The sequence below is a fragment of the Suncus etruscus genome, chromosome 3, assembly GCF_024139225.1.
Source record: "Suncus etruscus isolate mSunEtr1 chromosome 3, mSunEtr1.pri.cur, whole genome shotgun sequence".
Taxonomy (NCBI): Eukaryota; Metazoa; Chordata; class Mammalia; order Eulipotyphla; family Soricidae; genus Suncus; species Suncus etruscus.
In genome coordinates this window covers 129,060,043-129,082,195 of record NC_064850.1, presented here as the reverse complement: position 1 = coordinate 129,082,195, position 22,153 = coordinate 129,060,043, and the positions used below count along the sequence as shown (strand labels likewise).

At 47.2% G+C, this 22,153-nt stretch overlaps 1 pseudogene; it reads right to left on the bottom strand.

The window, feature by feature from the left end:
- Positions 1 to 15,657: 15,657 nt before the first annotated feature.
- LOC126004458 (UDP-glucose 6-dehydrogenase-like) lies at positions 15,658 to 21,906 on the bottom strand (annotated as a pseudogene).
- Positions 21,907 to 22,153: the final 247 nt, after the last annotated feature.

The following is a 22,153-nucleotide window of genomic DNA, read 5'->3' as shown; positions in this document are numbered from 1 at the left end:
CTTACAGTCATCTAACCCTGGTACAATCTCCAGCATCATATACCACCCTGAATATCATGAGGAATTATCCCTGAACAAAGCCAGCTGTAGCTTATAAGCAAACAAAAATCCAAAGTATTTTATTGAGAGTTTGGCTTGGAAGTAATCTACTCTATCAGGTTTATATTTACAAAAACCTTTTTTTTTTTAATACCTATTTAGAGATATGGTGTGCTGGGGATTGAACTCAGGGGTCAGCTGTGTTTGGCAAACACCCTACCCAGTACTGATATAGACAGATCTCCCTTTTATATTTCGCTTGGTTCTAGCTACAATATGAATACTTTAAATAAAATAAAGCTACTGGGACAGGAATATGGCTCCAATAGTGAAGCATGTGCAGTGCTGCAAAGCTGCACTTCCTGAACACCCCCAGCAAGGCAGGGTATGGCCCACATAGCTCCTGGATAATTGAAATGGAAAGACAAATCATAGGTACTTGTTACAACTTTCTGAAGCTAAGTAAATGTGATGTTTGACAGGTGGGTATGTTTGAGTGAAAAGAGACATAAGGTGCCCAGGAGAGGTCAGGATGTACAAGATGTATGTATGCATATATGTGTATGTATGTATGTGTGTACATGTATGCGCATGCATATATGTCTATGGTGGAGGGCGTGAGGATCATGTGAGTAGTTAAGAACTGGAAAATGGGGCCGGAAAGATAGCATGGAGGTAAGGCATTTGCCTTTCACGCAGAAGGTCATTGGTTCGAATCCTGGCATCTCATATGGTCGTCCCCCCTCCCCCCCCCCCAGCCTGCCAGGAGCGATTTCTGAGCATAGAGCCAGGAGGAACCCCTGAGTGCTGCCGGGTGTGACCCAAAAAACAAACAAACAAAAAAAAGAACTGAAAAATGGCCTTCACTGAACTGTACAGAAGAAAACTTAGTTCTATGACCAAACTCTCTATGACAAATGTTTTCAGCCTCTTGTCACTGTAACGCATACTTTATTATTATTATCAACTGGGCTTACTTTGTTGGGTTAATATTTTCCTTGCTAAGCTACAAAGTGGTATACTATAAATATCTGGAATGTCTGTTTTGGATAAAAGGTGACTTCTGTACTTGCCACTGATATGCTTACAATATTTCCTATACCCGGGCAATATATGTGCTAGCGGATGTGCCTACAGGACCTCATTGACTTAGATGAGTCATCTTGGGGAAATAAACGTCTATAGAAGCAACACATCTTAATGAAAAAGGCCTTATCTAATTATTATAGTTCCCCCCAAAAATGCATCTTTTCTCCCAAACGAGAATATTTTAAAACGACCAAGAAACCTTTAATTTGGGAATTTCTTAGTAATTTTTTCAAACCCATGTCTCCATACTGTGTTTCTGGTTGGAGTGTGACGTTAGTACTCTATACCACACATCACGAGTCATTTTGATTTAGTCTTTAATAGATCCTAACACTGAGTTAAGTGTGAAGCCAGGTTTCTCAATTAGAACAAATTATACTGCTATTTTAGAAACTAAGAGCTGTCCTAATGATGAGCCTGCCTAGTAAGAATTTTTCTGAAACGCTTCCCACAGTGCTGAGGCAGCTTGGCTGGACTGGACTGGGGGAGCACAAGTGGGCACAGCCCCCCATGTAGAGCAGGATCTCTCGCTGAGGGTCTCAGGGGTCCTCCTTGCATCCACAGTGAGGGGTGAGGTGAGCAGAGAGGAACTTATGGTGGAAAGGAAGGACACACACACAAAGCCTCTAGGTACCTACCCCTGGCCCCAGCTCCCCTCCACCTTTAGACTGGCTTCCACTCATGTCTCTGTCTTGGTGAGTTACACACACTTGTCATTTCTGCCTCATCTCTCACAGTTTTCATTCTGCCAGTCTCAACATTCTAATGTTTTTGTGAAGAAAGATCCATGTACAGAACTCCAGTCCTCTCACCAGCAGCACTGTCCCAGATCACCAGTATGTCACAGCATGCTTATCTGGCAGCTTCCTGTGGCTCAAGGGGCATCTTGCTATACCTGGCACATATGTGCAAACCTGGAAGCAGGCACCTTAAGTCCTCAGTCTCCTAACAGGGCAACAAAGCAGATATAAAGAGATACCCCAGGGGACAGAGAGATAGGGAGTAAGAACATGTCTGCATGTAGCCAACAAGATTTCATCCTTGGTGTCATATGGTCCCCTAAGGATTGAAGATGTAGCCACGGACACCCATCAATACTCTGGAGACCCCAGGTACTCCCCTGCACCCTGGAGCTCCCATAGTCAGCGACTGTCCAGATTGGCTGAGGATCATGGAAGGGTCCAGGGCCACTGTTTTCTCTGTATCTATACTCGCTGTAACCCCCAGGCAAGAATGTCCTCAGGAACACAGAAGGCTGCCAGCCAGCAGGCCCACCTCCTTTGCTGACCCCTAATTCTTGAAAAGGTGTCTTCAGAACTGAATTGTACTTTTGTTCTATTGGGAGTTCAGGAGGTAACAAAAATTTTCTCCTTTGCACAAATCTTCTGCCCTGGCTGGTTCAGGTCAGCTCTTCACCAGAGTTGGCAGGGCTGTACAGAGAGGGCATATGGCTTTTTGCTTTGTCTATTTCATTCTGTTTTTTTTTGGGGGGGGGTAGGGGGGATCAGTTGTACCTCCTGGTGGTGCTCAGGGCTTATTTTTGGCTCTGTGTTTAGGGATCTCTCCTGTCATAACTTGGGGGACCCTCTGCAGTGCTAGGCAAATGTTTTAGACTGAACTCTCTGGTTTCCTAGGGATACACTGGCAGTACTCAGAGCTTACTCTGGGCTCCATGCTCAGAGATCACTCCTGGCAGGGCTCAGAGGACCATAAGTAGAGATGCTAGGGATGGAACCTGTATCACCCAAGAGCCCTACCTGCTGTACTAGGCCTCTGACCCTGGCACTAGGACATGGTGAGGTGGGCACTAGAGGGGAAAAGAGGCCATTTTTAGTTTTCTTCCTCCCATAAAAATATTAGATCTTTGTAACAAATTTAAGAGAAATCTAAGGAGGAATTTACTCAGATCCTCTATTTCCTGAATGAATGGTGAAAGAATCTGAGCATGAGATTCAACTCAAAGATAAACCAACAACCCACAATCATAGAGAGTGGGGTGGGATGCTATCTTCAGGGAACCAAGTGGAGCCAGTCAAAGCCCATCTCCAGGGAGAAACAGGTCTGCGGGAAGGCAGTGAAGACAGATTGCCTGGGCATGGGATCTTCGGGTAAGGGCCTTACAGTGAACAAGCCACCTTCTTAGCACCATCAGATCTATGGAGTGTGGATGCTGCCTTGGAAGCCAGTAAGAGGCTTATAAGCCAGTAAGCCAAAACCAGTAAGAAGCCAGTAAGCCAAAACCAGACAGAGTCTAAACCTGAGAGCAGAGGACAGTGGATGAGATAAACAGAGCATGGAACTGAGATGTAAGCATAGCAGGGAGTGAGGTTGTGTCCTAGGAAAGGCCTGGGGCCAAGGCCATGCAGAAAGAACCATGAAAAATGGGGAGACTCACTCCTTTGGCTTCGGGGAACAAAGAGCCCCAGTGAGAAGGATCAGGGGGAGAAGTTGTTCTAAAAGCCTGAGCTACCATATCCAAACAAGAGCACTTCCTTCTAAAATCGACTAAAATAAAACAGACTTACTTTCTAGTATCAACTAAGAGCAATGAATGAGGCTGGCTTCTGAACATCAACCTGGTGAGTCCCAAAGGAGGGCTGCACACATAGACCCCGCCCCTCCCATCAGGGTGGGGACATCAGCAAAGGCTGCTCCACACGCTGCCCAAGACTTGGGTCACCAGGCTAATGCAGGCAAGCTTTCTTGGGTGCTGAATTGCTTAGTTAACTTTGTTGCTTAACTTATGGATGACTTAATTCAGGCACTGAATGATTGATTGCCTATCAAGCTAAAGATGAAATAAAGTTTTCCAAAGCAAGGGAGGTACAGCCCAGCGCTTCATTGCTGGGGGGTTATGCTCAGGGAATTGCTGGCCTTTCTTGCGCCTGTTCTCTGGCTTTGGGAACTGCCTCCACTTCCGCCTGCATCCTCTTCGGGTCAATTTGGGCCAACACATCTCTGTCAGCAGAGGGTGAAATGGCCTGTGTTTCTGTCCCTCCCTGACCCTCACTGAAATTCGTCCTGGCCCTTCAGTCTGGGCTTTGAAAGCACAGTTTCCCACAGACAAACCCCTCAAGTCAGCCTCTCTAGACTCTCATCTCCAGCTAGTGTGGCACCTCCCTCAGGCTGAGCACAAGCTCTGTGCTCTGGACAACTGCTCAGTGTCTTCAAAGACCCAGTAGTCTGAAACTCTGCGGGGAAAGAGCCTGGTCAGAGGCAGCAAGGTGGCCACTTTGCCCTCGCAGCCTCTGTCTCTCAGGAGGGCAACGACACAGACTGAAAATCAAAACAACATTTATTTATATATGTATATAAATACATAAATATTTATAATTTTATGGGGAGGGAGAAAGCTGAAATTATATATATATGTATATATATAAAATATATACAGCATACATGCAGCATTTGGGGTCTTTAAGGAATGTCTTCTAAAAAATACCTTTGGGTTGAACCACAAGCTCTTTCTCACACGGCAACAAGGAATGTTACTGAGGAAATCATCAAGTCCCTCATGAGTGATGCAAAAATTCCACCCAAACATGCACTTGAGCAGAACATAGATGCCGCTCTGGAGCCAGGAGAAAAATCCCAATGATCCCTGTTAGGGTACCACTGAAGGCACATATGTGCCAGGACTAGGCGTGAGCAGGACTGTGCATCTACCAAGTTCAGGAGTGTGCAGGAGCAGGTGTGTACAGGAAAAGATGTGTGCAGAATCAGGTATGTGTTGGATCAGATGCATGCAGGCTCAGGCATAGATCAGGTGTGTGCAGAATCAAACATGCACAGGATTAGGATGCTCCTGATACCTTAGGTCTAAGTTGTCGTGGTCTCACACCTTCCCTTTGGGACACACTCCCGTGTGCATCCTCCTTTCCCACTATCTGGCACAAAGAAGTGCCCAGACCTGTGGGAGGCTGATCAGGGAGAGCTTAGTCCACAGGCACTGAGTGTGTTACTGGGCCCAGAGCTGACCAGCAAGCAGGCTACCAAAGTGGTCAGGAAGTGCTGGACTCCTTCCTTCTAGGGGCAAAGGAGATCTCGAAAGTTTTCATTCTGTTACATGTCTAATTGTTTGTGGCTTATGGGAGATTGCATTGGAAATAAAGCAGATGGACACATGCAAACTCGCCTGTTCTTGCACAGTGCTAAGATGCTGGCCCAGCTCTGATGCTAGGGGCCAGGATATATGTATCTTTCCAGCCTCTCCCCTCTTCTCACTCCTCCTACTTCAGTCACCAACCGCCGATCCGCCAGCAGCAGCAAATTGGAATGATGAATTAATTGGATCTCTACATAAAGTGATGCTAATTAGTCATTTTCAGTGTTGCTCCTCCCAGGAGTAAACACATTTCAAACTTCTCTGTGGAAGAAAGAAAAGCTTAATCCCAAAGAGGCCACAGCATGGAGCCCTGGAGACCAGGAAGCCACTGTGTGGTGGAGGCTGAGCTCCAGCGCCAGCTCCCAATCCTGAGAGACAGGGAGGTGTCCTCTAGCACTTTCTGAAATACTCTGAAGAGGTGAGTTGGAGCTCAGATGACTTTAGGTGGGGGCTTCCACTGACCCTCCAAGTTTCCAGCTCTTGATTCACCCAGACCATTCTGATCAGAACGTTCCCTGTCCCTCTTGCTTTTAATGCAAAACACTGAGCCCGCAGTAGGTAGAAGACAGGGGGTACTGTCAGTACACACCCAAGCCAAGACATTTATTCTTGGAATCATTCAGATCTTATTTGTAATTAAGAATATGGGACCAGAGCAATAGCACAGCGGTAGAGCATTTGCCTGGCACTCAGCCGATTCAGGATGGACAGTGGTGGTTTGATTCCTGGCATCCCATATGGTCCCCTGAGTCTGCCAGGAGTGATTTTTGAGTACAGAGACCAGAATAACCCCTAAGCACTGCTGGGTGTGATCCCCCCCCAAAAAAAAGAAGAATCTATAACTATGGAAAGTGTACTACAACAAAAATGGCTATTTTTATTTTGGGTTTGAGTCACACCCAGAAGTGCCCAGGACTTATTCCTCATTCTTTGTTCAGAGGTCACTCCTGGTGGGACTCAGGGAATCATCTAAAGTGCTGGGTTGAAGTTAGGTTGGCTGAATATGAAGCAAGCACCTACTCAATGTACTATTGCTCTGGCTCTACAGCATGGTGATTGGATTTACAAAGTCATAATGAAATTGTTACTGTAGTCATAATATGCATCTTCTCACAGTTACTTTCATTGTGTGTGTGTGTGTGTGTGTGTGTGTGTGTGTGTGTGTGGTGACAGCTCCTGAAATCTTAGCAAATAACTAGGATATGGAAAAAAACAAATTATAGGTTGATAGATGAATGTACAAAGAAAATGCACTATATATACACACAACTCACAATAGACCTTTCAGTCTTAATAAGAAGAGATTGTCCTGTTTGTGCCGTTATAAATAAAAGGACTTCAGGCCAAGGGAAATAAGAGCCTCTCACCTAGATAGGGCCTTTAAAAAGACTGAATGCAAAGTGGGGAGGTGGGCTGAAGGGGAAGTCAGCAGTCAGAGGCCACAGAGCTGTAGCTCAGCAGGAAAAAACAGCAGATCGGCACAGACATGGCAGCACTGTGACTGCAGACCCTGCCAGCAGAGAGGCTCCATCAGGGTGTGCTGAGGGGCTTGAGAAAGTGACAGCTTCCCCTTTCCTGGTGTTCTCAACTACCAAGGATGGCAGCCAGGAGGCTGTTTTAAGTTAATTAGTACAAAGGAGAAGACCAAATCCCCACATATGCTATGAGGAACCACGGCACTGTTCACTGGGGAGAAGACCCAAGCTGAACCCTTTTTCAAGAAGTGCTTCTGTTCTGGAGAATGAGTGGGTGTGGTATGGGGGTCCAGACCCTCCTCAGGGAAAGCGGCCTCTGGTTGTCAATGTTGCCATTGTGGGCACTCACTGTCCTCTCCTGTCCTTTCTCTAGGCACGCTCTCTGAGACCTGCTTCCTACTCTTCTCTGTGTCAGTGACTTTGCTCCTTCCCTCTCTGCCCTCTAAACAAACAAAGCACTTCCAGAGGCCTGTCTTCCCAACTCTCATGTTCTCACAGGGCAGGTATAAGGCCCATTAGACCTTGGGGTATCCCATGCTCCAAAGAATTCTTGGAGAGACTAGAGCTTCTCCACAAAGAGTCATCTAGGCCACTGTGACATGCCATCTCTGATCCTGCTTTCTCTCTAACCCTCCCAAATTTCCGTCTCTGCCTCTTCTCTCTGCCAAAGTCTCGGCATTCCCTCCTACTTGTGTCCATGATGGTGTCCCGCCCTGACACCATCCTGATCTGATCACTTTTCCTCATCTGCTTCTCTGTAAGGATCAATGGTCCCCTGTGACAGCCTTCTGCAAATGCCAACCTCTGCAGCAGATCTCTTGACTCCTGGCTGTCCCTGGCTTCTTCTAAATACCCTAATCTTATCCAAAAGGTCTTCATGCCCCCACCCCCACCCTCATCTTTGGGCCTCTATTGGTGGCACCGAACCTTCAGGACCCTACATTAGCATCTCCGCACCATATCTAGCTCTGAGGCAGATCAGCTGCAGTCCCAGAGAGCTCAGCTGTGTTCCCACCTCGTTCCAGCTGTGTTTTGTACCAATACTGCAGTTTGCACATGCAAATGTCTGAGAAATGTCTTTGAAAAATCAGGAGTACTACCTTCAGAAGCAGTTTTGTAGTTCATCAAGTAGAGCTAATAACTAAAAACTTCAAACTGGGAAAGTCTAACCAGGACATAAGCCTTGGTCATGGGTTTACAAACTTCTGTCCTGGGAAAGCCAGAGGTTGAAAGGGGACTTGAACCAAGGTGACCTGGTTGGTGCCTTGGCAGATACAGATCCCGGTCATGGCCCTCCTGTCCCAGGGTTGACAGCAGAGCACGGCCAGGAGTAGCTGAGTGCTTTGGTAGAGAGGGGCTCTTGGCTTGGCCTCGCACTGAGTTCTCCACTCACCACCCTCTCCTGCCACTGGAAACCAGATACACTGGCACTTCTTCAATGAGCCACCCACTTCTGAGTCTTGAACAGAGTCCATTCCATTCACAGGCACAAAAAAGCGGGACTATCCTCAAGGATCAGCCACCTCCCCCCCCCCCAAACCCCAGCAACCCCCTGAAACAGACCAAGTGGCAAATGCGGAGCAAACAAAGAACAAGGTGTAGATCAACACTCAGCTGAGGTCCCCAGAGCCCGCGCCACATCCTAAACCATTCCTGCATTTCAGGTGGGTTCCGCGGAAGCAGATAAGGAGGTGACTGATGCCTAGTGCACCCTGCCCGGTTAATGACAACTGACAGACACCAAACGGCAAAAGCCAGAGACATCTCCCACCAACTTGCCTCCATTCACTGAGGGGAGTGCACAGGCGGACTCCCGCTTAGTCGAGCTTATTTATGATCAAAAGGAAAAAAAAAAAAAAAGGCAACTCACTGTGATCTTAAGGAGCACTTCAGAAAAGGCACCAGACAAAGTCCCAAAGCGTGGGGACAGCGTGGGGACCAGGGGGACCATGTGCCAACAACACAGCCTGTGCGAGTTCCTCCTTCCCCGCAGCCTGGCGCTCTCGGGCCACAGCCCAACCTCCTGGAGCGCTCAGGGCTCAGACCCCCAGAAAACTGCAGCCCTGCAGTGTGCCCCGCGTTCTCCTTTCTAACTGGGGACAGCGCTCTGGTCCTGCCACCTCTGTTCTCGCGGCTCTTCCAGCAGGTCAGCGGCTTCCTAACAACCGGAGGTGTGGGAAAGTCGCTCCCCTTCCGCGCTCCAGAGGTGGGCACCAGGCCTCGTTCTGCGCCTCCTTTCCCAGGGACTCCCCTGCGTCCGCCCCACTCTCCCCATTCAGCCCCCTCCCCGCACCTGCTCTCCGCAGGGGGTTCCCGCGGCCGGTCCCCTCGGTGCGACGTCGGGGACCGGAGCGAGCACCGTGGGCACCTTTCCGCCACCCTGCGGGCACAGGGCCCCCAAACGGCCGGCGGAGATCGCGGTGCAAATGTGCATCGACCTCTCCAGCTTCGCCTCTGCCCAGCTCGGGGCACCTTCCGGAGGGATCTTGGGCCCCCAGGGCGGTGGTGCGCGCCGTCCCGGCCCCAGGGAGCCAGTCAGGGGTTGTGGGGGTGCAGGACCAAACTCGTCTCCGTGGGCGCCCCGATTCCAGACCAGCACCGGCCCGCGAAGTAACCGCGTCTCGCCCACGCCCGTTCTTGGGGGGTCACAGGGCTCGGCGGTCCCCTGCGCCCCCTCCCACCCCCAGGTACTCACAGGCCGGACCTGGGGCAGCAGGGCGGTGCCCGCTGAGGAGGAGCCGAGCGCGGCTGCAGCGCCCCGTTGACGCCCCTCCAGCCCCGCGGGCGGCGCTGCGGCTCCGCGCCCCGCGCCTGGCGCCCGCGCTCCTCCTCTGCCGCCGGGAAGGTCACCCTCTCCGGCTCGCCGCGCCTCCGGCCCCCGCCGGACATCGCGCCCAACGCCGCCCCGGCGCGGGAGGCCGGCGGGATGCGCCGCGCGCCGCCCCTCGCACCCCCGCCCCGCGCGGAGAGCGCCCCTCGGGCCTGGCCCGGGAGCCCTGCGGGGCTGGGCGGTTGCGGGGCGGGCGGGATGCTGCCGGGAGCCGCGGGCACCAGCGAGGGGCGCGGGGTGTGCGCAGGGAGCGCGCGGCGGGCGCACCGGGTGGTGGTCCGGGGAGCGGGGAGGGGCGCGACTGGGCGCGAGGCGGCAGCCCAGGCCCGGGGATCCCCAGCCTCGGGGCTGCATGGGTCCGAGGTGGCAGAGGGTGAGGGTTGGAGCCCAGGTGCCCCGCAGGCGGGCGGCGGCGAGCGGGACGGGACTCCCTTCCCATCGCGGGCCTTGGCCTGGCTTCTTTTCTCGCAGCCTGGACTGACTACCCTGTGCAACCCCAATTTTTTTGTTTCGACAAGCACCACAACAGCTCCCTACTCTGAAAGAGCACAACTAGTGGTCTGGCCGACCCAGAATGGTTCTGTCTCAACGGTGCGCGATGCTTCATGTTTGAAGACTTTCCAAGACATACACGTTTTCTGCAGAAGCCTGTCTCGTTTCTAAATCTAAAGCAAGCACGCTTGTAGAAATGCCAGAGCAGACGTGCGGTGGGTTCGGCGTCAGGATAGAAGGGAGCTGGGCACTCCAGGAGGAAGACTCCGCCGCCTAGGCGCTGCCCTGAGTAGAGGGGTTTTATACTGCTTTTTCGTTTTCGTTTTAAGAAGCAGTTCTTCACAAATTTAAGGAAAGCACGAAAACACATCGGTAAAATACGGGGCCAGAGCCATGAGGGAAGAGCATAGGGCACTTGCCTTGAACCCTGCCAATCTGGGTTTGATTCCGATTGCAGATGATCCTCCTACCCCTGCAGGAGTGATCCCTGAGTGCAGAACAAGGAATAAGCCCTGAGCACCCCCAAGTGTAGCATTAAAAAGAAAAAGTCAGTAACGTATCATGCTTCATTAAAAAAAAAAAGTGGGTTAGTTTATGAGTTTAAAGAATCAATAGCACTTTTTATATGTCTGATGATAAGAAACCACAGAAAAACATTTTTTACTCTTTCCCGACTTCACAGAAGCAAACCTAGGGCCTTTGATGCCCTAGGCTGGCCATGCTGCACCTGCCCAGGCCCTGCTGGCTTCTCTCACCCTGCTCTCCTGGCCCTGCCTGCATCTGTTCCCCCCCCCCACCCCCCCGCCGCCACCCTCCCACCCTCCAAGCGCTGGAGACCTCACCAGGCAAGTCTGATCAGGACTGTTCTCTGCCAGATGCCGCACTGGCTTCCACGCTTTTAGGTTAAATCCAAATTTAGCATGGCCCGTGCTCTGTGTGCCCCAGTTCTTCCTCTCCACATTCCCCTAATATGTATCCCCCATATATAACCTCAACCCAATATACAGTCCTTGTATACAGTCCCCCATTACATACCCCCCATATAATCTCCTGTATATAACCTCCACATACAGCTTTCATATACATTCCCCATAAATCCCACATACAGCCCCTATATTTATCTTCAATACAACCCCTGTATACATTCCCCATATATAGCCCCTGAATATACCCCCATATATAGTCTGTGTATATACCCCACATGTACCCCTATATACACCCCCCTGCTCTGTCTCTCCACCCCTGCCAAGTGCTGCTCTGTGCCTGGGATCCCTCACTTCCCTGGCAGACTTTCCCTGAAAGACCTAAGTTATTGTCTACAGCCTGACAGTCTTCCGAGTGGCAGGGACATTCTGTAGTGACTGTCCACACACATGATTCTGCGTGCATCTGGCTGTACCACCAGCTCCTACTGAGGTGATTTTCATGTCTGTTTCCTCTGTAGGTTCAAAATGTCCTATGATTTGAGGCCTGCTTCACTCTGGACCCTTTTGGGACTCAGTTCCCAGCACAGGCGGGACACAATTCTTACATGTTTGTGGTAGTTTGGGCAGGTAGTGGCTTTTGCAACCCTGTACTGAGACTTACAGACTGTGTAAGGAGGCTCTGGATTAAAGCCTGTGGTGGGGACACTGGAGCTCCTGGCAAACTATGTCCTGTGCTAGGGGGAAAATGACAGAGCCCAGGTGTTCCTATAAACCACACAGTGACACTGCAGCAAATATTCACATGCTGAGGCAAGTGATCGGGCACACAGACCAGACAGGGTAGAATAGATATTGTCTTGGATCAGATCAGATCCAGTGCTGACTGGACAGCTGAGGCCTGTCTCTTGCTTGTATGTGGTAACCAACACTCCACTGAGGATACTGGTCATATTTGATTCAGGATGGCCTTTGTGACCTGGTTCTTCACTCACTGTCTCTGTAAAAACCCACCTCCAAAGACAGTGCCATCCTGCAGCTGTAGTTAGGACACAATCCAGCCCATATTACAGAACACCCCTGGGCAGAGGCAGCCCTGTAGGGTCCCAGGTTTTTGTTCTTAGGAAGCATGTGCCTGAGTGAAAGGTACTGGAGGGGCACCTCACAAAAGCACAGAAGCCAGATGTCAGCACTGCTTCGGTGCTGAAGGAGCATCTGCTCTGCCTGTGCCCACAAATCAGTTTGCTGCTGCTCCTCGGTGAACAAAGGGAATGAAGACACAGTGTTCAGGAGACCAATCATAGATGCAGGCTCTCTTTAGCAGAGTGGCCACAGAGGCAGAAGTGGTATCCCACTCAGGGGCAGCCCAGGCAGAATGTTTTCAAATGGATCCCAAATTTAACATGAAACCAGAGATAAATGCCAGACCTCCTTTAAAGTCTTTGTACAGAAGTCAATACACTGGTCTGGCAAGCAGCAGACAGGTTTCAATCCCCATCAATAGCATGGCATATGGTCAGTCCCTGGAGCACCTCCAGAAGTGACCCTGAGCACCACCAGGTGTGGACCGTCTCTCCTGTCATTTTCTCTTTTCTCTCTCTGGGTGGGTGGCTGGCTGGCTTTCACTCTCTCCCAGAGACTGTAATGTACCTAGTAAGAATTAACTGTCTGAATGGCCTTCTCTCTCTCTCCCAGAGACTATAATGCACCTAGTAAGAATTTACTGACTGGCCTTCCCTCTCTCCCAGAGTCTATAATATACCTAGCTAGTATGTACTGTCTGGGAGCAATTCTTGACCCAAAATGAAGGTCAGACTTTGCTTATTTTCTCCAGGGAACGAGACCATGGGAACAGGTAGAATGTTCCAAAAACACTGCACATTCTTTTCTTCCTTAAGAATAGAATTTCTCTTATAAAAGGATTTTGCTTTGCCATTTAAAAAAAGTAAAAAAATCTCTTCGGGGCAATTTTTGGCTCACTACACAGTTGAGTGGGAGGTACAGAGATTTCCAGATGCTCACCTCCCTCTGACATGACTCTGTCCCCACTTAGAGCTGGCATGGGTCAGGGATTTTCTGGGGAACAGTGGATTCTCAGGTTGATGTGCTACATGTAAGCCCCACTAGCTATGCCTGGTCTTTACCTTCAGCCTTTCTTTTATGAGCCCAGGAACCCAGACACCCGACACCCAGTTCTCTGTCACCTGGATATTTTCACTTTTTCCAGAATGTCATGCAGCTGGAATCATTCTCCCACTCATGAACTAGTTCTTTGAAATTATGCATGTAGGTATCCATGTCTGTCTTTTATGTCTGAAAAGTCACTTCTGTGACAGACTGTGTGGAATATGGTACTTTGCAGGTGGGGGTATGGTATAGGCCTCCCCGAGTCATACAGACATATATAGGCTTGTGAAAACTCTATTGCCTCTCTGAATGACATGATACCTGGACCCCTCCACCCATGAAGGATGGTGGCCATGACACTTTCATCCTCATACACAGAGCAAATGGAAGCAAGGTGTGTAGGTTGGAGCTAAAGAGAGTTAAAATGCAGTTGAGCTTCCAGCTTTCATTACCTAGATCTCTGTCTGTAGGAACACGGAGACCAGATCTGTCCATTTTCATTTGGGGTAAGAGAACTCAGTTCTTTGGATGAATTCTAATCCCTGTGATGCCTGCATGCCTTTCCCCTAGCCCAAACCTATTTAAAGGCATGTTCCTCAAAGTTATATTTGTCCTTCCTTGAGGGAGCGGAGTCCTGGTTTGACAGGAGGGGACTGACCATTTGTGTCACGTAGGCTGCTTGCCAGGGGTTTCAGAGAGGAGCGAGTGGTTCAGTTTTCTCAAACACTGAGTTTCCCCTCAGTGACATGAACCAAAGTGGTGCCTCACTTACACTGTTCCTGCAGGAAGAAGTTGAAGGACTATGAAGACTTGGAATGTGTTTCTTTCTGTTTCTCTCTCTCTGTTTATAGACTGTGCAACAAAACCTATGACCTGAGAGACTGCGAATGTGACCCCATCTTGAGGGTGACAAGGACAGAGTTGTACTCCACCAACTCCCACCAAAGTTCGGAGATTGTCCCACATCTAACCTACCTGGTGAGGGACAGAGACTATGGGCAGAGTCTGTGTCCTACCTGCTTTGAGCCAAGCCCTTTCCCCATGAGCTATTTTCACTTTACGCTTTATCCTGTAACTTTAACTTTAATGACATAATTAAGAGAATGCAGAAAGAAGGAGAAATCAAAAGTTAAGGAGGTAGTACAGAGGGAAGGGCATTTTCTTCCTGAGCTCTACTACAGACCACAGGACCATACTACCCTGGCATTACATGACTTCCTGAACTTTGCCAGGAATGCCATGGTGGTCCTCAGGACCACGGTCTGGCCCAGCACCCATCCTCAGGCCCTTCACTGAACTGCAGCCCAGCTGGCTGGGCAGAGCTGGGAATGACTGCCGGCACTCTGAGTAGTACTAGGGACCCCAGTAAGAAAAGAGTCAAATGATCAGAGAATCAACAGCAGCACAAGAGGTGATTGTTAAACTGTCAGTATGCCCTAAGGGTTAGGGTAGCTCAGTGCATATGGGAGAGTCCCTGCAGGACATCATTGCCTGTCTGTGGTCTGCTCATTTCAGGGCTCACACCACAGCTCTGCCCAGACAGAATGCCCAGACAGATACAGTAAGACCTTTAAGTGGGTTTTAAAAACATGATTCACTTGACTCTATAGATCCTTCTTCATTTTTTTTAAATGAGATAAATCTCTTTTTTAAAAGAGATTTAAAGGTCTCTTTAAGGTTTCTTTAAATGTCTCTTTGAGGTCTTAGTACTGGGGCACTCTTGTGTGCTTCCATCTGACAGTGGAGCAGAGTGGGAGTGCGGTCATTTTTTACAGGCTTTGTTGCCCCAGAATCTGTACAAGTGGATTTCTCTCCTGCCCCCCAGTCCTGGCAGAACTGCTATTCAGGGCTCCACAGGTCTGCAAGTCCTGGACAAACTAGGGCAAGAGATAAGTGAGTTCTTATTCCAAGAGTCATAGTGTAAGCTCTCATACTTGGGCTGGGAAGCCTGGTTAGACATGTGTATGCCTCTGAGCTATGATTCAGGAGCTCTGCATTACTATAAAGTGAAGAACGGCAGTTCTTGAGATTCTGATGGTGATAGACTTTGGCTTGGCTACAACACAGGGAAAGGGCTTGAAATATCATTTGAAAGTGGGAGTTTTGTATCTCAGCCTCAGCCTCTCTGTCCTGAAAGGTGCTGTAACCCAGGGGCTCTAGGCCCCTCATGAAGTCAGGACTTGTAGCAGAGCCTGAGAAAATGACCAAGAAGGGCAACAGACCCAAACCAAGGGCCCCTGAAGGCTTAAGCACGTCTCAGAAAAGACATGTGCCAGTCTTGGGCTTAGAATGGGAGTGAACCTTCTTTTCTTTCTTTTTTTTTTTAAATAAAAAGTATTTTAAGGTTCATTTTAATTTTACAAAAATTGACACCATTAAAGCCACCATGATTATTTGGCACTTGTCCAATCACTGAGGTAACAATACTATAAAAGTATGTAAAAATATTTTAGATCTATAATATCAGATAGCTTAATTCCCATATAGATAGTATAAACTTGATTTAAAAAATAGTTTTGTTTCCTTAAAAACCCTTGAATCTTTTACCATGTAATATCAAGATATTTTCTATCCTGGAATACCAAAAACATTACAAATTAAAATGGCAATTCTAGACTCTGGGTTTCTTGTTAGGTGGATCCTGAAGATTGACCTTTGGAATTTCACCAGAAGGAACATACAGAATTCTCTTACATGACACCTTTTTGCTAATTGTTTCAATCTGGAAGCCAATGGTCTGAAGTTCATTGTGGAGCCCATCCAGGACACAGTGTCCATCAAAAATAAAGGCTGGCTTCAGCATTTTCTTATGGATCTGTTCATAATTCAGTTCCTTAAACAAGTCCCACTCAGTGCAAATAACGACTGCATGGGCACTATCACATGCCTTGTAGGGATCTTTGGAAATGGTCATGAGTCTGGACACTCAATCATCCGCTGAAACTCCTGGATGAGAAAGATCCACAACGATTTGTTCCCTTGGTACTTTTGGATCATATATATGGAGGTATGCACCTTCATCCATCAAATATTTGCTAATATATATACTAGAAGATTCTCTTGTATCACCTGTGTCCTTTTTGAATACAAACCCTCAAATGGCTATTTTCTTATCAGTGATAGTATTGAACAGACTGTCAATGATCCGGGAAGCAAACCTCCTTCTCTGGTAGTCTTTCATATCTATGATCTGCTGTCAATAGCAAGTTACTTCAGGCAAATTCAGAGCCTCACAGAGATAAACCAAATTCAGACCATCTTTCTGAAAGCAGCTCCTGCCAAACCCAACACTGGCTTTCAGAAACTTATTCCCAATCCTCTGTTCCATTCCAGGGGCTGTTGCTACCTCTTCTACGTCCGCTCCTGTTGCTTTACAGAGGGCACTTATAGAGTTAATGCTGCTGATTCTCTGGGAAAGAAAAGCATTTGCTGCCAGTTTGGAAAGTTTAGAAGACCATGTTTTGGTGGTAAGGATCTTTTCTTTGGGTACCCAATGCTCATAGACAGCACACAGGGCTTGCAAGGAGAGAGCCTTCTTAAGTTGTCATCTTTGCTTTCTGAGAACTTTTGTCTCTTCCTAACCATTTATCTGGCAACTTAGAATTCTGTGGTCCCCAAGGAGCCCTCAACTCCAGGAGGAGTGAGCTGGCATTCTTCCAAGCCACCCATTGCTTTCATTTTCATGGAAAGCTACTGAGTGAGTCACAGGTGGATTTTTACCAAAAATCACATTGCAGGCCCTCTGCCACCCATCATCCTGTATTCTGGAGTAATCTGCTCTGCCTTGGCTGGAAACACTCCGGGTACGGAGCCAAATATATTCAGACAGCAACAGAGAAGATTTTGGAGATGATTCAGAAAAAGCCCAATATTCACAAATGAACTGATTTCAGGAGGAATAACAAAGTTCTCATGATCACAAGAGCATATTGAATATTTATGTTAGTTCTGCACAAGAGAAATATAAGTAGGTTTATTAGAATCACCTTTAAGAAGACCCTATTTGTGAGTTCAGATCTGTTTTTTTATTTGTTTGTTTCTTTTGTTTTGTTTTGTTTTGTTTTGTTGGGGGGGTCACACTCAGGGGTTACTTCTGGCTCTATGCTTAGAAATCACTCCTGGCAGGCTTGGCTGATCATATGGGATACCGGGATTCAAACCACCGTCCTTCTGCATGCAAGGCTGTGCTAGCTCTAAGGCCCTACCCTAGTTTTTTTGGGAGGGTGGGTCACACCTTGTACAGCAGCCCACCCTGTTGCCTTTTTTTTTTTACAATTATCATTTTAATAATAATTTATCCACGACACTCTCTGTTTCTCTCTCTGTCTCTCTGTCTCTGTTTCTCTCTGTCTGTCTGTCTGTCTGTCTGTCTGTCTCTCTCTCTCTCTCTCTCTCTCTCTCTCTCTCACACACACACACACACACACACACACACACACACACGCACACACACATAATGTTGCCTATTCTTGAATGCCCCAGGACTCATGTGGGTCTTTATGGCTTATGTTTCTCAGGTTACTGTAACTTCTCTAGCTATGAGCAATGCTGTATGGCTGGACTTTATTCAATGTGGACACTGTTTTCATACAATGCTATAAAGAAGGCATCGAGGATACAGCCTGTGTGAGATTCCTCTGAGAACATACTCACATCTTCCTGTTATTCCTAAGGGAACCCCTATTTGGTGGTGCTCAATTCAACATGAACCCCAAGACAAGGTACATATAAACTGCTCTTTCCACCCATTGTCAGTCAGACTCACAAACTCCTGGTTTTTCTAGTGGCTAAGATTCATGGTATCTTAAAACAAAGGCCACCATTGTAACTAAATAGTCATACCCAGCTTCATCATGATCCTGAGTCACAGGAGTCACACTTCAGACTTAACGTCACAACCAGTCACAACAAGGTCCTGTGTCACTCAAGTATCACCTTAGAGCTGAGTCATGTTTCTTCAACCTTGATTGTTGTGTCACACCTAGTCATACTTTGGTCCCCTGTCAAACCTAGTCACACCTCAGTCCTAAGTTACACCTGTCAGAGAACAAAGGGTCTGTCTGGTCGTGACACAGGATGATGGCTAATGCACTGTGATTATAACAGAAAAAGAGAAACTGTTCATTGCCACAAAGCATGTCTCTAGGGTTGATAATGTTTTCACACCCCATTACATTTTCCCACATAACCATCTTATTAGTGAAAAAATTCCCAGTTTGCAGGCTATTTTAGGAGGATATTTGAAGCAAACACAAAACAAAGAGCTGGTAAAAAGGGATGCAATAAGATTTTGCCTGAAACAGACCATTTCCCTCACTGACCAAAGTCTCTCCTCTCCCAAGATGGGCAGAGAGGAAGTGTGGGTCCTGCGAGCTTCTAACTTCTAACTGTGGTGTCCGTCAGAAGGTGAATAATCATTAAAGTTGTTGACTAAATTTCATCTATTTCCTCAGCAGAAAAATGAAGTTGGTACTTCTCACAAAGAAGAACTCTCTCATTTTTAAAAGACCTGAGGCACTTGGAGGCCAAATGGTGCTGAGGAGAAACTCAGGGCCACACACAAGCCAGACAAATGTCCCATTTAGGCCGCAAGGTAGATTCTCTTTAAAACTAAAGAAAAGAAGTGATGAATGTGCTTCCTCAGAAAGTAATGCAGAAAGTTTTGGATGCAGTAGAGGAATAAAAGGCAGCATTTTCCAAAGAATCACTTCCCTGTCATCTCTCTAGGGAAGAACCCTAAGCCCACTTCAGATCCCTGTGCATGTGGATCTCAACACAATGTCAAGAAAAATTGCAGTAGACTGAGGCTCAGCTGAGAGACCCAAGAGATAGTGTATCTTAAAGCAGTTAGGATAGACCAGGTGTGGCATACCTAGAGAGCTAGGAAAGGAGAAGCCTTTAAGACAGGAACTTTCTGTCACCTCCTGTCTCAAAAGGAGGACCCCTAAGATACAGACAGGAATATGCACATTCCCTTTTTCAAGGTGTGACTCATGACCTCTAGTTCTTGTGGCTGTACTGGCTCCAGCACTCTTCCTCCCCTGGCTGAGTCCACTGGGGTCTTTAACCAGGACCCAACCATCAGCGATGTTCATTTGTCAGACCTGCATATTGAGCTGCATGATTTCAGCTGAATGTTACTTTTCATGGCACATAACAGCTACAGTGACTTGCTTATCAAGGACAATTTCAGATATGAGTTCCACCTACTTCTGTATAAATTCTGTACAATGTGAGTGAAAACAAAAAAGAATGAGTAGTGATGAGGGAGAAGGTTCCAAGTCCTGGTCCCAATACTTCCTGAGTAAAATTGCCCAGAAAAAATATCATCCAACTGGTTGGTTCAGTTTTAACTGTCCAGTACAAGAAACTGTCATGAGAACATGTTGGGGGCAGATAAATACTGACCCAAAAGATGGAGAAAATAGTATGCTTCTCTTCTGAGATACTGAATTGCAATGTCTCTTCTGTGATTAAAGCAAAATTGCTATACAAAGAAAGTATCTGGTAAAAGTAAAAAACAAGAACAGTAAATAATAATAAAAAAAAAGGAATGACCACAAACCTCTATTTCAAGATGTGAATAAGAAAAAGGGTATGACTTGGTGGTCAGAACAATAGTACAGTAGTAGGGCACTTTCTTTGCATGCCATCAACCCAAGCTTGGTTTTTGGGCCCCATATGATTCCCTGAGCCTGCCAGGAGTGATTTCTGGTACAGAGCCTGGAATAAACACTGGGCATCACTGCTTATGGCCCCAAAACAAAAACAAAGAACAAAAAGGTATGACCTAAAATTCTCACCCAAACCAACTGTCTTTAAATAATCAAGACATTATTAGAAATAATGTCATCTTGGGGCCTGAGAGATAGCACAGCGGCATTTGCCTTGCAAGGAGCTGACCCAGGACCTAAGGTGGTTGGTTCGAATCCCGGTGTCCCATATGGTCCCCCGTGCCTGCCAGGAGCTATTTCTGAGCAGATAGCCAGGAGTAATCCCTGAGCACAGCCAGGTGTTGCTCAAAAACAAAAAAACAAAAACAAACAAAAAAGAAATAATGTCATCTTAAGAGCTGCCAAGTGTCATTATTCTGTTTGTGCCACCTGGAAATCAACAACAAAAGATTTATATTTCTTGGGGCTGGAGCAATAGCATAGTGAGTAGGACTTTTGCCTTACATGTGGCAGACCCAGATTCAATCCTCAGCATCCCATATGATCTCCTGACCACTGCCAGAATGACCACTGAGCGCAGAGCCAGGAAAAACCTCCTCTAAACACTGCCAGGTATGCCCTCCCTCCATTAAAAAAAAAAAAAAAAAGCTCCTGATTTTTTTTTTTATTTCACAAACTGGTGAAGACAAGGGCTTGCCACTTCTCTGATGGCCATGTACAGACAGGAGAGCCCCACTGGACTCTCACAACTGGCCCACTCCTGGTCTTAAAAAGTAGAACAGTCAGCTGAATAAAGATAGGGGCTATGTGCAGCTACAGCCTCTACCATGCTCCTCATGCCATTACCCTCCCAATCTGTTTCTCTTCACTGGGACCACTTGTGACTGATGGTCCCAAGTGTCAAAGCCATGAGCCAATATGTGAGAAGAGAGGCCCATCTGAACTCCCACAGCGTGTGGCAAGCAACACAGCAAGAATAATAACCAAATGGATTTGGAAGTGGGTGTCACCCTTAATCAGCCAGAAAAAAACGCACAGAGGGGAGAAATAAGAGAAACATGGAAATCCCCACCTCTTAAATGAAGGGAATTTCTAGTTAAAAACTAGGGGGAGGAGAGGAGGGCAGTGATAGTTATATAGGTAAAGTGCTACCTTGCTTGCAGCCGAACCAAGTTTGATCTCCAGCACCCACTTCCAAGCTTACTAGGAGTACTTCCTGAGCACAGAATCAGGAGTAACCCTTGAGTACCACTGTGTGTGGCCCCAGAAACAAAGCAAAAGAAACAAAAAGTAACTAAGACAGGTGGGTCCCGGGAATCTCAGTCCATTAGTACTTGGCTAAACCATATAGCTTCTGAGCATTTTACAGTTTGACTGTAAATTTTCTTAACTTCAAAAGGTCAGCCAAGACACCTCAACTGTTTCATTACACACCGGACCATTTCTCACTGAAGGGTGCAGATGTCTAAAGGAGCAACTTTTGTGAGCTATAGTATGTAAACTCTTTTATTGGCAGAGTTGGGGTGCAGGTGATACTATAGTTCTTAAAGAAAATACAATCAGCACCTCTAATTTCTTCTATACAAATAAACAAAGAGGCCTCCTCAGTAGTGCTCAGAGGTCCCAGGACTGATCTGGTGCTTGCAGAAGCCATGTGATCAAAATCTGGGCCTTGAATATATAAAGCATCATTCTCTATAGTCTCCCTACTTCCACTTCTAGATTTTTCATCATAATACCAGAACTCAAGATGCACTAATTTCTCACCTTCCATCTACACACAGAGTAATCATGAGAACTCCTCCTGGAAGGGTGAATAAGGAGGCATGTACAAGTGATACCTAAACTAGAAAGTGGCTCATGCAGGCCTGATGGTACAGAACAAGTCAGTTAGACATGTATCTTACACATGCATCTCGGGCTCTACTACACTTGTCAGAGCAATAGGATTAGCATGGTACAAGAATAAAAGGAAAACTATGTAGGAGTATGCTTTCATTCCTTTTTTTTTGAGGCACATCTAGTGGTGTGTAGGGGCTATTCTCAGATCCATGTGTGGGATTCACTCATGGTGATGCTCAGGGATTGGACCTGGAGCTCTCACATGAAAAAGCATGAGCTCCAGCTCACTGAGCATCTCCTTGGTCCTCATATTTACATATTTTTTAAATTTTATTTTTGTTTTTGTGCCACACCCACCTGTGCTTAGAGCTGAGTTCTCACTAGGCTAGGGGACCATACTGGGTACTGCATTTTTCCTCATTGTACTATCTCTCCAGTTCATTTATATATAAATTAATTCACACAAGTTGTGAGATCATCCTACATGTGTATTTCCACCCCAGATGGATGGGTCTGAAGAAACAGAGTAGCAGTGAAGAATTAATAAACCAAGCCAG